The sequence below is a fragment of the Cibotium barometz genome, chromosome 62 (assembly GCF_041138505.1).
Source record: "Cibotium barometz isolate CiBa-2024 chromosome 62, ASM4113850v1, whole genome shotgun sequence".
Taxonomy (NCBI): Eukaryota; Viridiplantae; Streptophyta; class Polypodiopsida; order Cyatheales; family Cibotiaceae; genus Cibotium; species Cibotium barometz.
In genome coordinates, this window is record NC_141107.1 from 32,314,247 (window position 1) to 32,327,448 (window position 13,202).

At 42.3% G+C, this 13,202-nt stretch overlaps 1 protein-coding gene and 1 pseudogene across 2 annotated transcripts in view; one reads left to right on the plus strand and one right to left on the minus strand.

Annotated features, from left to right (window-relative positions):
• The first annotated feature begins 382 nt into the window (after positions 1 to 382).
• LOC147604370 (abscisic acid receptor PYL12 pseudogene) lies at positions 383 to 2,867 on the plus strand (annotated as a pseudogene). The gene has a single exon (XR_015265437.1). The product of XR_015265437.1 is annotated as an abscisic acid receptor PYL12 pseudogene (transcript).
• Positions 2,868 to 10,318: 7,451 nt separating this feature from the next.
• The window catches only part of LOC147604371 (uncharacterized), a 59,824-nt gene continuing 56,940 nt past the window's right edge, over positions 10,319 to 13,202 (minus strand). The window contains exons 5-6 of the mRNA XM_086795443.1: positions 10,800 to 10,867; positions 10,319 to 10,662 (exon numbers count right to left, since the gene is read on the minus strand). The gene's annotated coding sequence lies outside the window, so the exon portion shown is untranslated. The remainder of the gene's footprint in view (positions 10,663 to 10,799; positions 10,868 to 13,202) is intronic.

A 13,202-nucleotide genomic window follows, 5' to 3' on the forward strand; every position in this document is an offset into this window, starting at 1 on the left:
GAGGTTGGGTTATAAAAAATACATATCCCTCCACATTCAACACCACTTGATTTGCCCTCGGGCGTGTAGTCAAGGTGGTAGAACGGCCGGGTCTCATTATTATGGGGGCCCGGGTTCAATGCATGTGATCTACACGACTGCTTGTGTGAGCCGATGGATAATTCCACCTTCCCAACTCAACACCATTCCCAAATCCCAAAACATAAATAAGTAGGGAAAAGAAAAAAGACATTATAAATTATTGTGTGGTCAATATCGTAGCATCTTCATCTCTCCAAGCATATTATGTTCATTATTGTTCATATCTAAGGTATAGGTTATAATATTTACCTTTTGCTAGGGACACATACTTACCCCTTTATTTATCATAAATTCTATATTAACCATGAAATCTTTTAATTTTGTTCGGTCGTACAACCTCTTCTATTCTATATGGGCTTGACCTACTGTTTGCAGAAAAGTCCTTTCCAAATTCCCCTCATAAGAGTACTTCACTGGGTCATTTCTGACTACTTCTTGTTTCCCCCCACTTACAGATTTCCCCGTCTCTTTTGCAGTCGCCTCTGTGTGTATACATTGTATCCCCCCTCTCTCCCTCTCTGTGCAAATGCAATGGCATTTCCCTCTCTTCTATCCCCACTCTTATCTCTCCTGATTGAAAGCTTAATCTAGTGGTTTTTCCCATCTGTTTCTCCCCCTCCATTGGGTCTTCTTCTGTGTTCATCTTGTGCAGGAATCTTTTCCGCTCGCTCTGTCCTAGTGAGTTTTTCTGCTTAACCCAGCCTTCTTGGCTCTTCTTCTTGATCTAACCTAGTGGGCTTCTCCGCTTAATCCAAACGCAAGTGGGTTCTGGCTCCTGGCTTCTTTTATCAATTGGGTCTCGGTAAAGCAGCCTCATATTACCATCTTGGCTCTTTTCTTCTTACCGTTCGGCTCCGTTCGCCATAACTCATCGGACTGTTTTTTCTTGCAAACTCAGTCAGTTAATCTCTTAATTACCGGGATCTATCTGCCATGGCTTGATTTACGTTGCAAATTTATCGTCATTTTCAGTTCTGAAGCAGAATCTGTCCGACTACAGCATTTGGGTTCTTGTGCCGTGTCTTGTTTTGGCCTCTTGTCTTGTGGGCTTTCCCCTGAGAATCCCCTTCACGTAAGCAAGCAAGATAAATTATCAATGACTAATGTCGCATGCGGCTTTTTTGCGTACTGGAGTCTGGGGGACCAGGTAACTGGGCCCTGCCATGTTTGCCCGTTGGGCTTTGCTTCTTGCTTTCTTTGAGGAAAATCTGATGGTCTCTGACCGTCTCTACCTACTGGATCCTTGTTTTTCCTTGTCATTTTGCCCCCCTCCTATCGCTCTCTCTCTGTCTCTCCCTGGACCCTGGTCCCCTTTTCATTTTGCTCACCCATTGGGCCTTTCACCATAGGCTACAGCCCACAAGGCATTCCCAAGCATTCACCACCACCACCATCTTCTTGTTTCAGATGACTGTTCACCAGCTATGGAGGTTCCCCAGAGGAGCCGCTGACTTGGCGGCTATGCAGAGAACTAGGAGTCACCTAACACAGCAGCTCAATAGCGAAGAGTTTGATCATCTCCATGACATCATATGGAGCTACCATAGCCACACAGTAGCCCTAGATCAGTGCTGCTCCATAGTGGTTCAGAGAATCAGAGCTCCAGTACCTGTTGTTTGGTCAGTGGTTCGCAGATTCGACAATCCTCAAGCCTACAAGCATTTCATCAGAAGCTGTTTCATGAGTGGAGATGGCCAAGTGGGAAGCACAAGAGAGCTGGAGCTAGTCTCTGGACTCCCAGCAGCTTCTAGCAGAGAGAGGCTTGAAATTCTAGATGAAGAAAGGCACATACTCAGCTTCAAGATTGTGGGTGGCCAACACCGCCTTAATAACTACCATTCGGTCACAACCCTCCATGAATCTGTGCTGGATGGAAAGCCTGCCACCATTGTGATGGAGTCTTATGTGGTTGATGTGCCAGATGGGAACTCTAGGGAGGATACAAGGGTTTTTGCAGACACTATCGTCAAGTACAACTTGCAGACACTAGCGCGGATATCAGAGCTTCAAGCTAGAGATGAAGAAGGTGAAGACAGCATCCTGCTGCTACGCTGACCTTGTTCTGATGTGTGGTTCATGGATGCTCATGTGATGTGTTGTGCTCTCTGGAATCAGATTGGGTCTCTATTGTGTAAGCTACACTGAAAATGTGCTCTTATTAAGCCATGCCAAGTGTCGGTAATGCCAAACAGTAGTATGGAGGTGAGCATCTTAATGTGATTATGATGAGGTACCGGACATGGGGTTCACCTAATGTGAGCATCTTAATGTGATTATGATGAGGTACGGGACATGGGGTTCACCTAAGTATGTGGTTTGGAGAAAAAGGGCTATGGTCATGGTACTGTTGAAACTACTGTCAACATCATTTTTCTGCAACAAATGAGGGTGTATGTATTTGTGAGATCCGTCACTCAAACAGGCAAGGGGATGAAGATGATGAGAGATATGGTTCAACTTGTCCGGTAAAGCTGTTGTTTGATCATTTTAGTTTAAATTGAATTTGACTGCTGCCTTTAATCCTGCTCGCCTCTGGGGTTTGGTTTTCCACCTCCGATCTCTGCCTGTGCATTCTCAGCCTTCACCCATGCACTTTTGGGAGCGGCTTGCTTCTTCAGGCAGGCACTAGCATGCCTCTGGATAACTTTGATTAGCCTTGGAAGTTGGATCAGCTTTGACACTAACTAGAGCTCCTACAGGGCAGTGTATTTTACCTACTTCCATATAGAGAGCAACTATTTGGGGATGATCAATTGTCTTTCTGGAAACTTTTTCTCTTTTGAGCATTTTATGGGTGGTGGGTCTGTAACAATTACTGCTTGGGCTCCATTGTGTTCCTCTGTAAAATTAGCTTCTCTTGGGTGCTGATGGCATGAGTGGGGATGTTGTTGCATGTAGTCTATGCTCTGTATGATGGTGTTGACCCATTAAAGCTTTGTGAATAGACTCTCATGGAGTGAAGATTTCTGAACTTTCCATTGGTTTATAATCTTCCCTTCAATTATTTTCTGTTCTAGTGGTTAGTTTTGGCAATCTTATCCTTAATATGCATGTAGTCCATGCTCCAGGTGAGCATTATTGTTTAGTTCCATATTCCTTGATGTGGGTGATCTGAAGTTGGATAAAAATTGAGAAGGAAACCAAAAATTGTCAACAGCCTCAGAAATCTGTCAGCCACGTCAAAAAAATCGTAGGGAGGGCCGGTGGGCAGAGGCAGTCACTGTCACCAGCAAGGTTCGGGAAAAGACAGGTTCGCTGCTCAACTTTTGAAAAATCTGCCTCATCTTGGGAGGAGAAGGAAAAATGCCGCCTCTAATTTTCCAAAAAATGGTAGTAATTGGATGAAATTATGAAGAAAATGTTGTTCAAAATTTGCCTTGTTCTCTTCAATCCATGGTGAGAAAGAGTTATGTCAAGTTCATTAAAAAATGTTTCCTGAACAGGCAGTGTGTAAACAGCCTATCTTAGGCTGATTTGACTGCTCAGGTTCTATCTCTACCAACTTACAGCTACTGGGTTTGACTCTTAATTGTACTGGGTTTGTTACTGGGTTTGTCTCTTAATTGTTGGAGTATAGATGGTTATGATTCTGAATTTGGTGACCAGTTCTTTGAACCTATAAACTAACTATTCAAAAATGAAAAGAATGGTTTGGATCCATGTCATCTATTGAACATGGCTCTAATTTGCCAATGTGAAGGTTATTTATAATTCAAATGTGAGAAGACATCAATTGGTAACAAAGCCACAGGAAGCATCCAAATCATACACTGCACTTTGTGGTGGTTAGGATTGTCCTGGATGTGAGGAGCCCACTCTACAACTCTTTTTATTCAAGTTTTAAACAATAAGAGATGTTGCCAAGATTGAGGAGCCCACTGTCGAATCTCTTTTCAGTCAAAGTTTGAAAACACACATAGATACATTGTCAATATCTGAGGAGCCCATTGTACAATCTCTTTTCAATCAAGTTCAACATTTGATTAAAAAATGGTTACAACACTTTGGCCTCATCAAGGAGATGAAAGCTCAAAGCTTGCAAGCTTGTACAACCATATGCAATCCATACCTAATAGTTTTCATGCTCCCCCATTTTACTTGTCCTCGAATGCATTCACAATGAGAAATGGCCATCTTTATTGTCACCCACTTGCCTTTAAAAATTAACTTTTAAGTCTCTCTTGACAACAGTAAGGCATTGAAACTCTTGGTGAAGTGAATGCCTCATGGTTGGGTTGGGTACAAGTCCCAGGTGACTTTGATGGCATAGATGCCCCTATATAACACGGCTCTCTAAGCGTTAGTTGGGAAAAAAAAAATAACTCTTGGTGAAATGTGACCATTTTGCAAAAATGTGTACTTTTTTTATGCATACTGTTTCAAAGATGCCCAATAAAGCCTCACTATAGATCTCAAATGTTGTTTAAACATACTTCTTATTACATGTTGGGCTCTACTAGGGACCTATGAATGTAGAGGATGAGAAAAATAGCTTGCATTTGGAAAGATGCAGACCCTTGTTTATGTGTCCATGTGTGTGTGTGAACAGTCCCTAAAAGGGTCATGAGTGAAAAAGAAAAGTGTGCCATGTGGCATACACTTATTAGTGTGTGATATTTGTATGGGTCAAAAGATTGTGTGATGTTTGTATGGGTCAAAAGATAAGGCTGCACGTCTACAAGAGCGTTGTACTTGGTGAGTGAACATCACTTCTATTAAATCAATCAATTCTCTTGAGCTTTGTCGCCTCTCTCTCTCTCTCTCTTCGTAATAGAAGATATATTACCAAAAATTTTACTTTACAAACAGCCACATGGCTGCCATGTGATGTACAAGCTTTCCCTCACTAATTCCTCCGAACCACGGGTGTAGCTCAGAGTACCCTCGTTCAATATATCGCCGTGTCATTCTCCACCAAATGAGCTGACCGCAAGGAAGAGACTTGCCACAATAGCAGCCCTTTTATACAACCTATGTGAGCTGTAATACCAACTTTTGCATCAAATATGAAGGCATTCCTACTTAACCAGATATGCCACAAACCTGTCCAATTGAAAAAATGAAAGAAAACTGAATGTTCTAGGTTATCCAACGCATTCGAAATCTTGCCAAAAATCCAGTCTTTAACCTTTACGGACCTATCTATCAATGGAGTCCATATGCGAGAAAGGAAATTCCACACCTTCTTTGCCACCAGACATAAAATAAAAAGATGTGGGAATGTTTCCAAGCATGTAGTACAAAACACACAATTACCAGAAGCAATCCGCCGCTTTTGCAATTGGTCCTCCAATGGTAGGCCTCCAACTAGCATGCGCCATAGGAACACCTTCCCTTGATATGGAATCTTAGACCACCAACCTTGTAAGATTACTTCCTTCCACCAAACCCTACTCTTCCTGATGTTCCATACCCTATTAGCCTTCTCAATGATCCAGCACTTTCTTCCACCATCATATGGTACACTTGATTTGTTGTACGTTGGACGATGTCTTGAGGCTTTCTAAATGCCCAATCTAACCAAGGTTGTTGATCCTCCAACTTAAATGGTGTAAGTGATGTCCTCTCTCTCTCTCTCTCTCTCTCTCTCTCTCTCTCTCTACAACCCACACCATGGATATCTTTCATCCTCCTTAGCTTAGGTTATATGTACATATGCCATGTAAGCTAACATGTTATCAGAGCTTGGCTCTCTACCTGCTTTTTCCCACTTGTTCCCCAACCTGCATCTTTGTGCATGCTACTGTCTCCCTACACTAAGTGCGCCCCACCCATCTTGGTTTCTTCTAGTCTGCCCAACCCAACAGCATTATTATGCAGGCCACCACCTCCGCATATTCTAACCCACTAGAAGAGGCGGCTCTAGTGGGCGGGTCGCCCATCTTCGCCATTCTATGCTGCCCTATGCTGCTCTCTATAATAGCTCCTTGTGCACCATCGCTTGAGTAGTGTATGTCGATTACCTCTATTAACACATCGTTGTACACCCACCTGCTCCTTGTGGATGACCAGCACCACATCATGTGTGCCGTTTTTTTATGATTTTCGATGTGTTTTTGGTTTTTTATATTTTTTAAATAATTCTCGATGAAGGTAGTGTACATTTGCGTGTGGGGGGCTATTCTACATATGTAGACATGGGCTTAGGGTTCGGGTCGACTATGCACGTGCTTAGCACGGGTGAGAATGGAGGATCATTTGATGTGGTGTGAGCTTCTGTGTGTTGCATGCTCTCCAAATATGAATGAAGCGGTCCAAGCAGTTGTGTCAAACTCACTGGCGAGAATGCCTAAAACCATGGGATGTCTTCCTTGTTTTCAAGTTTATTTTCAAGAATTAGTTACCCTAGCGCATATAAATATGATTGGTTTCCCAATCATAAACCAGCCTTGCATCTCTCATGTAGAGCTTTATTTTAGGATCATGGTGTATGACCCTCCTCTCTGAAAATCCATCACCACGAATATGTGGTGGAAGATTAGCCTGAAGATCTTAATCTTTGCATCTTAAAGGATGCCCAAAGATTTAGTTGTGTTTTCGTTGAACAAGATTGACTATGAGGCTTGTGTCTACAAGTGGTGGGCTTCCGAAGGCCTCTCAACAACCCTTGGTGATTATGTTGACACTTGCACCACCATCCAAGATTGCAAAGATTGCCATTCCTTTAAAAACGATAGGCAACACGGTTCATTTCATTGCTTTCAAAGTAGTGCCCGTGGACTAGCCTTGCGTCTCTCATGTAAGGCTCTCTGAGGATCATGGTGTATGACCCTCTTCTCTGAAAATCCATCACCACAAATGTGTGGTGGAAGATTAGCCCGAAGGTCTTAATCTTTGCATCTTGAAGGATTCCCAAAGGTTTAGTTGTGTTTTTATTGGCAAGCTTGACCATGAGTCTTGCGCCCATGAGTGGTGGACTTTCACAGGCCTCCTAACAACCCTTGGTGATTATGTTGACACATGCACCACCATCCAAGATTACGTAGACTATCATTCCTTTAAAAACGACAGGTAACATGGTGTTCATTTCATCACTTTCAAAGTAGTTCTCCAACTTGTTCATGGTAACCTTTGGCTATCCTTTTGTCTTGGGCATGGTAGGAGAGCGATAACTATTGCACGACTCATCCTCCTCTTCAGGTTCAAGTTGAGTTGTGTGGGTTCTTAAATTTCCATTCATCAAGTTGAATGTCTCTCCAAAGTTGAGAATTTCCTTATAAAGAAAAACTTATCAGGACTCGAACTTCTAAGGATAAGAAGGCTCTGAGGCCTGCTATGTCTCTCGTGTGATATTCATGCTCACTAAGCTCGTACTCGCTCAGAGGTGGGATAATGTGTATGGGATGTGCAGTGATCATTCCCTAAGAGGCGGTGCCTCTGATGGAGTCAAAGTGAAGCCATCACCTATCACCTCAGAGAAAATATTGTGGTGACTATGGTGACCCATGAAGAAGGTCGACTTTCACCTCCTATTGAGTCCTTCTACACTACATCTAGCAACGCGCAACTTGGTACGATTGTTTCTAAAGGCAAAGGCTTAGGAACTAGAATCATAGAACTGATAAGGGGACCTCAGTGCCCGCCAAAGGCCTTTTTGACCGAGACCATAACCATTCTTAAGAGGCCACGAAAAGAGGGTTGCAACATGGGGTCAAGGGTCTCGTAAGATGGGGTCAATGGTTTGTACTCAACCACTTGCTCAAGTACTGGCTCTAGTTCATCCTACACCTTCCTTACAAGTTCTTGGGCTTGTTTCATTCGCTCTTTTCCAACATGGGTTGGGGTACTCTGAGTTTCTTTGGAAGGTTTACATAGTCAATGGGTTTCTTTTCTTTAGGAAGAGCTGGTTTGAATAGGAGATCGCTCATTATCTCTGAGGGAGGCAAATTTGGAGGTACCTTGAGCTCGCCTTTTCAAGCGGATTTAGTGACCTAAACCATTGGCCTACTGCTTTGCCTTCAAGGCAAAGTTCGAATGAGAAGATCTTGGAGGGATCATCAATCCATTCCATAGCTTCACAAATTTGATCGAACTTCTCTAGGTATAGAATAGAATCTCTAGTTCCATCAAATTTGGTCATTATCCTTCGGATGTGGATTGGCTTGGTTTTGCCGAACTCTTAAGCCTCTAGGTGCTATGTTGGTCGCAACCCCTTCCCATGTCTTCTGCATATTCTCGTGGATGGTAGAATGTAAAGACGTGGTTGCACAAAACCCTATGTTTTAGGGTACGAGATCTCTTGCCCTTGGGCTATGCGGTTTTTTCCAATGGCGTTTATTTTTCGCCAACTTGGCTTTGAGGCTACTAAGGATACATACGAATACCCTTGTGGATCTCTTTATGACACGGTAGTCCCAGACACTGCCTGTTCTCGTGTTCCATGCTCCTCGTCCAAATGAAGAATCTAAACGAAGAATAATTAAAACTTGGTTCCATGATAAAGGCACTTCTATAATGGGCTCCTATGGAGTGTGGGACTCCTACCTACATTGTGTGTGCTTGTTGTTGCATGTACTGTGGAACATTCGTCCCTAGTGGTACAGTAAAAGAAAAGAGACATGTCTTGATTGCCACAACTGTGGTTATTGGGTTGTTTGTTGGTCATGGTCGACTTGGAATAAACCTAGCCTAGGATCGACACCAAATGTTTGAAATATCGTGGCATCTGACATGGTTTGACTTGGAATAAACCTAGCCTAGGATCGACACCAAATGTTTGAAATATCGTGGCATCTGACATGGTTTGACTGCTTCCTATATGAAAGCAAACCTTAAGGTTCATGATCCTTCTCCCGCTCCTTCACTGGAACAACGCCCAAAAATAGGGTGATTGAACACCACCATAAAATTTAAGGCATTGTTGACAAAGCCACTTGGTGAATTTGGAGCTCGGAGGCCAAAGGTGGCTCTTGTTTTTCTAGGTGTTACGTTGTTCCTCTATTCACATCTATGATTTTTTGGCTCGTTTCCTCCCAAAGCACTTGAGGTGGACTTGAAGGAGTCTTGCCTTCTTAATAAGGAGCGCTCTCTTGAGTGATGGTCGTTTGCTAGGATCAAAGGCTTGGTGGGTTTAAAAAGGTGGTTTGATATACTACAAGTGAGACTCATGTCTTCAAGCTTATATATATAGGCTCACGCTTGAAGATTCACGTGTCTAGATTCACGTCTTTAGGCTCATGTATCCAGGTATGCCTCTAGACTGGTTCACGCCTCTAGACTTGCCTCTCCAAGCTCACGTGTCTAGGTTTACATATGCAAGTCCACACCTCTAGATTCATGCTCTTACAAGCTCGGCTCACATACTTTCCATGTATGAAATAAGCCTACCTGAGACATGGAAATCTAGGAACTAGACCTATAATAAGGTAGGTGTGTAATTATTGGATAATAAGTATGCTTAATTTTTCAATAATTGCAAAAAGGACAAGAATAGTCCTAGAATTTGTAGGTGGTACAAATTGTATGACAAGAAATATTCCTGGGCCATGGATAGGTGTGTCCGTACAAGTCTTTATGATAGTAATAATTGATCCATACTACATTAGGTTTACTTACCTCTAGACTCGTGTCTCCAAGCTCACGTCTACAAGTTCACGTGTCCAGACTCACGGCTTACGTGTCCAGACTCATGTCTTTTTGCATGGGACTGTAGGCTCACATCCCCTACCGGTGTGCTCTAAGTCCTTAGACTTTCTCTATTTAACATTAAACAATGGTAAGACCGCTTTATATGTTCCAGCATCGTCTTACAACCCATGTATGTGCATAAGATGACAGCGCATTACAGTAAGTCGGGTGGACGAAACCATATTAACCTACATAAGGGGAGTTTGTTAGCGCAAAGTCAGTAGGGGACTAAGGTAGACAAGATTGAGCTGCCAAAGAAAAGTAATAGAGCTTTATGAGATGAATGCCATAAAAAAAGTGCAAATCAAACTCAACCAAGCTTGGCAACAAGCACATGTAGCTCAACTTGAACTAAATCAATATTAGATTTATGAATTAGTAAAGTCATTGTTGATCAAAAAAATAAACTTATCACCTCCAAGGTTATTAAGAAGTCTTGTGTGAATGTTGTTAGACCCATTGTATTAGAAACATGAAAACGTGTGATAGTGACGATGTTATTCAATGAATAGTAAAACACAATTTGGCCGACAATGATTAGAAAGAACATGACCATGCACACGTGCACACACACACACGTACATACGCATGTAGCCTATACACTAGCCACAAATGGAAACAATCAACTATTATAGGATTTGATTGTGACATCATTTTAAAAAACTGTGCCTTGAAGAGCAACTTAAGGATATCTCAAGAAAACAAGAAGGTTTACTTGTTGAAAAAACATGAAGACCTCAACAAAACCTCTACTTCGGTACCAAAAACTTAGGGTTCGGTTATATGTTCGCACTAGCACATGATGTCCCACAAGAACCCACAAGATTTAAAACCAGAACCTTCAAATGGGGGAAAAATATGATCCATACAAGAGCTAAGCTTTTGACAACGTTCACCCACTTCCAAGGGCTTTGATTTAAGCATTCCAAACCTCTGAATATGAAGTGGGCAATCCTGTAAAGATCAACAGACTATCTTACTCATGGCCAGCCAACAGAATTTATTTCAAGCTCATTAGCTAAGAAACATAATATATTAGTATTTTAACAAGAGGCTTGAAAAATGCATTCACAAGTCTTGAGCTTGCTTACCTTATAAACATTTAATTGTACTTTAAGCCACTACCCATAACCACGTTCCAAGGAAGCCATCCTTTTCACTGCAAAGCAAGCAATGTATCCAGGTCATCATCAAAGCAAGCACCCACACCTTGCTAAAATCTATCAAAAAGAAACCACTGAGAGAGAAAAGTATCCGGCTCAATCAGACTACTCAATAAGGACTTAAAAGCCAAAAAATCAATCACTAAGGAAGCCAGCTGCAAAATCAGTCAACTTTATTCATGTTTTAGGACTGCTCATCAAACAATCTAACCATAATGCATCCCATGTGAGCACACCTGTGAAGGCCAAAGGCAGAGAGTGGAAGAGGTGTGGGTCATCACAAAGATTACCGAAGATTAGAATCGACACATCGGAATATCTAGACAACAAAGACTTCTTAATTGCACTGTTAGATACCAATGCTCCACTCCTCCTAAAATGATGACCAGCTAGTTCATATGCAAGTCTAGATCATAGGGTGTGAATATCATGAATCGTCCCACATATTTATGCAACCCACTTGAATTAGATGTTTATTAGACCAAAAGCCAAGTGCCAGACTTATTCACGTCACTGTCCAAATAGTGTTATCAAGTGTTGGGGGTTGAATACCTAGTGTCCGAGTGTCATGTGCATCCATTAATCCCGATGCTCATAGACATGGATATTCTCATTAGCAAATATATGGGCAGATTTAGAGTGGATTTTGCAGCCCTACAGGCTCCGGGAAGTGCCCAAGACATAGCCCAATGGTTGGGATACCTTTTGGGCATAGTTTGGACACAAAATATGACTTTTGGACAATGTTTTGTGGGTAAAATAGACAAAACCGACTTGATTACGAATTCATACCTTTTTCCTATAAATAGACAAAACCGACTTGATTACGAATTCATACCTTTTTCCTATAAATAGGATCATCAGGCATTCATTAGAATCATCATTCAAAGATCAAGAGGATCCATTTGTCAGAGTCTGCGAGGCAGCAAGAACACAGTGGTGGATCAACAAGAGCTTCTCGTATTCGATTGCAAGTAGAGGGTTGCAAGGATCTTTGGTATGCATCATGAAGCTGTGAATCAGCAAGATCATTGTATATATAGCATGTTTTGGCAATATGCAGTAGATTAGGTCTATCTCTCCTCCTCTTTGGTGTCTTTGCTAAACATAGGATTAGCATTATCTTCTTTGCTTAGCGTTAATCGTGATCATGCTTCCGCAACACATGTTACATTGGTATCAGAACTTAGGTCACCCTACGACAACCCTTAGCTTATGTTTGCTGGATGTTGAATTAGAGTTTGCATTTTTGTGTTAAATCTGCATTTTTGCATCATCTTTTTGCTCATTTTCAGCATAGTATAGTGCTAGAAAGTCTCGGTTTCAACCTAGCATGATCCTAAGGAGTTTAGAAAGCATGTAGAACTCTGGAGTTAAGGTTTTTGGACTGATTACAACAGAAAAAACAAAAAAACAATATCATGAGTTCAAAGGCAATGGACGATAACTTTCTCAAGACTTTGCAGAGTCGTCGGGGACAGGAAGATAAGAACGATACAAAAGGGAACAAGAACGCTATGCCCAGCATGAACAAATCATCGCCGGGGCCAGGTTTAGGCAACAACTCATAGAAGAGCTTCAAGAAAAGGCGCATCAAGGCCAGCTTCTATACGAGCAAAGATGGGCATAACTCAAGGAGACATGGACACAGTTCATGGCAACATCAACAAAGGCCAAGAAGGAATCACCTAGGGTTGTGAAGCAACCCATGACCGAGAGCGTTCACCCAACAAAAAGAGAGCTTCTAAGACAAGAGTTCTCAGGAGACGTGATCACAGAAAGAGGGGTTTCCGAGGAAGTGTCATTACCCGGGATGCACATGCCAGAACCAGAACCAGAACCAGAGCCAAAGCGAGAGCCAAAAGGCAAACCAGAACCGGAACCACATATCAAGCAAGTGGATCTTTCCGAATCCTATTTGGAGGAGGATGTGGTCAACCTGATAGTTCTCAATGAGGTGGATCTTTCCAAATCCTATTTGGAGGAGGATGAGGTTATCTCGACAGCTTCAGAGGAGTTTTCAGAAGATCCAAAGACCGAGCCAGAGAATTTGAAGACCAAGTCAAAGAGCTTGGGGATTGAGCCGATGGATATGAAGTGCAATCTTCAATTGGACCGGAACGGAATCGCAACAAAGGTGTATGGATTACCCCAATGCTCCAAGCGTAGCAAGAGGGGATGTCATGTGCATCCGTTAATCCCGATTCTCATAGACATAGTTATTCTCATTAGCAAATATATGGGCAGATTTAGGGGCAGATTTTACACCCTATAGGCTCCGGGAAGTGCCCAAGACATAGCCCAATGGTTGGCACACCTTTTGGACATAGT